This window comes from Fukomys damarensis, unplaced genomic scaffold (assembly GCF_012274545.1).
Source record: "Fukomys damarensis isolate Sample0158 unplaced genomic scaffold, DMR_v1.0_HiC HiC_scaffold_27, whole genome shotgun sequence".
Classification (NCBI taxonomy): domain Eukaryota; kingdom Metazoa; phylum Chordata; class Mammalia; order Rodentia; family Bathyergidae; genus Fukomys; species Fukomys damarensis.
The window spans coordinates 31,882,069-31,885,345 of NW_022900939.1; positions in this window are offsets into that span (position 1 = coordinate 31,882,069).

Consider the following 3,277-nt stretch of genomic DNA (forward strand, 5'->3'; position numbering starts at 1 on the left):
CCTTTGTCTGAATTCTTGTACCCTGTCGGGCCCTGAGACTTCCCTCAGCCTTGTCAGGAAAACTGCTGCTGGGACAACTGGCCTGGGTCCCTGGAGTCATGGGGCTGGAAGATGGTTTGTGCCACGGCTGCCCAAAGCCTTCCTTAACTTCGGTTGCCTTGAGAAGCTGGCTGTACTCCCCCTGGGAGTTGGGAAGTCCTTGTCCTTATCTCCAGTGGCCACCCTGTCCAGTCTGGATAGGTGCCGAGTGTACTGCAGCATGAATCACTTAAGGCTGGCCTGCGTTATCCTGGTGCCCAGCCTCACCGCTGTGGAGTCTGTTTGCCACTCACCCCACGGTGGTGTCCAACACTGGTGTGCCGCAGGACACCCTCCTGAGGGAAGGGCCCCCACATCTGGTCCCCCCGATGGAATGCTGGGGTACCTCCTGCCATCTTCTGCTTCTCCTAAGCCACAGGGTGGGCAGTAAGGGCCTCTCCCGAGAGCAGCGAGCCCAGGGTGGCTGTAGCACCTGACGCCTTAAGGAGGTTACACAAGCCCCTCTCGTCACGTGTAGCTGACAGTCAGGTTCTCACAGTGATAGATTAGCAAAAGTGCTCCTGGGTGAAACAGTCAAAGCTTTACTCCTTCAGAGACGTGCGTCTGTAGTCCCAGCTACTTGGGAGGCTGAGACAGGAGGATTGCTTAAGCCTGTAAGTTAAAGGCCAGGCAGGGCAATATAGCAAGATTCCATCTCAAAAAACCAAACCAAAACAGCCTCCAGGGTACATGAAATAGGGGAAGTGGGTGAAATGAGACCGAAAAAGTGCTGATAACACAAAAGCCAGGGGTTTAGGCACTGCCCTGTCTGCTTTTGTGAATGTCCCTTAAAGAGTTTTGAAAGTAATCTATGTATGCGTGGAATGTATTCCAAGATGTGCCGAGTCGAAAAGCAAGATCTAGCCGTGTGCCATGGGCCTGAAGTGTGCCTCTGATAGGAATGGCCTTGGCTGTGTGCCTGGAGGCAGCCAGGAGCCAGGCGGTTCTGGGACTGGCGCAAGTGTACACTGCCGGCACCCTGTCCCTGGTTTGGCCCCTGGCGTGGACTGGCCCCAGAAGCTGGATGTTGGCCTACACGTGGCTTGCTTCCTCCTATGCTAAGAGGAAATTCACCCAGATGGGACTGGGCAGTGGGGGATACTGAGAGGGGCGCCCTGAGGTCAGGCTGCAAACCAGGTCAGACCCCTCTCAGGTGTGGGACCCTGGGGATGGGGTGTCACTGCCCCTTCCAGGTCTGGAGCCCTGTGGTTAGGGCTGAACACTAACAAGGTGCCTCAAGCCTGGGGGTGGGTGAAGGCTTGTAGCTCTGTCCCCAGGTGGGCAGGTCTCCTCACAGCCCCTTCCCCCAGATGTACTTCCTGGGCCCCACAACTGTGTCCCTGGGTGGCTCCCCCCACTCAGGCTGCCCCTATAGCATCTAGACTGTGTCTCGCTAGCATACCCTGTGGCCCTATCCCTCTCTGGAATGCTTCCTTCCAGGCAACCCAAGGCCATCCCACCACTATCCAAGGATGGTCCATGTCTGGGTTCTGTTACCTTTGATACCTTGGCTAGAGTCACTGTCCACATCAGCAGAAGTCAGTGTGCTCAGCTGGAGTGTGGTCTGAGCCCAGCCCAAGGGCTTTGTTGGAACCAGAGAGGCCTTCTGTTGCTAGGAAAGGGGCACACACCTAATCCATGCCTGGGCTTCTCCTACTTGATCCTTGGTCCTTGGTCTGGCCTGGCTCTCCCACCAACCTCACCCTGAAGCCTGTGTCTCGCTTCCCTCTGGCATACAATCGGTGCTTGGGAAACCTGGGGGGAATTCACTCCTCCAAGTGTGCTGGGCCCTATGCATCGATCACAGCAGGCAGAGGGCAGGCAGCAGACAGGTCCAGCTCACTCCCAAGTGCTCCTCTGTGAGATCTTCCCATCTCTGATAACCCAGGTCTGCTTTCTTGGGGATGGCACCGTGGTGGGGAGACCTGGAGAGTGAGCAAGGTGTGTAAGGAGGGAGGAGATGGGTCTACCGAATTGTGGGGATCCACAGAGGAACTTGTAGGGAGGTCAGTAGGCAGTGCTGGAGGGGGAAGAATGTTACAGGCAGAGGGTTAGCCTGAGCCCTGGGGCTGGTACAAGCTGAGCCTAGCATTGCAAGAATGGTGAGGTGAGCGTTATGGAGGGTGGGGACGGTCGCAGAGAACTGGGAATGGCCACAAGAGGCTGAGTGAGATGGAGGTTTGTTTCCTTCACCTTCTTCCTTTAATGGATTAAAGAGGTGATTGGCTAGATGGATAAGCACATGGATGGGTGTATGGATGGATGGATGACAGATAGATGATAGACAGACAGATAGGCATAGATAGATGATAGATAGGGTAGGTTAGGCCATGGTTTGAGTAAGAGTTCACACACAGTCCCCAGGGTTTCATTATTGGGAGGTGGTGGAACCTTTAAGAGGTGGGACAGTGAAAGATGAGTAGGTCATTGGGAGCATGGCCTTAAAGGAGGTGGGGAATGCAGCCCCCTCCTTGCTCTTTCTTTTTTCTCTATGGGTGCTGAGGTGAATGGTTTTCTCTGTCTTGGGCTCCTACCATCATGTGCTGCCTCACTGCCCAAAACAATGGGACCAATTGATCATGGGCTAAAACCCCCCAAACTCTGAAATAAAATAAACCTTTACTCTTTTTAAATTAATTATCTTCTGCATTTCATTATAGTGATGGAAAGCTGACTAATACAGGTAGATATTATCTTAGTCACTTTCTTGTAGCTGAGACAAAATACGTGACAACCACAGCTAAAAGGAAGAGAGGATTGTTTGGGCTCACATTTCTGTTCCATGGTCACCCAGCTCTGGGGCAGAAATGGGACCAGTGGAAGGGCCCGGGAGGAGTGGAGGACCACTGCTATTCCCATGGCAGCCAGGAAGGAGAGAAAGAGAGGGAGAGGGAGAGGGAGAGGGAGAGAGAGAGGGAGGAGCTGGGGATAGAGATATATACCTTTCCAGTCACACCCCCAGTGACCCAACACCAACCAGGCCTCAGGCCTCACCTTCTACAGTGAGGCAGCTATGAACATCATCCCTATGATCCAGTCTCCTTCCAAACACATGAGGCCTTGCAGGGATACCCCAGATCTAAACCATATCGGGACAGAAAGCTGGTTGAGAAATAGTAGATGGACAGACTGATATACAAGGTGTGATTAAAATATACAATGAATGTCTAAATTTTTTTTTTTTTTTTTTTTTTTTTTT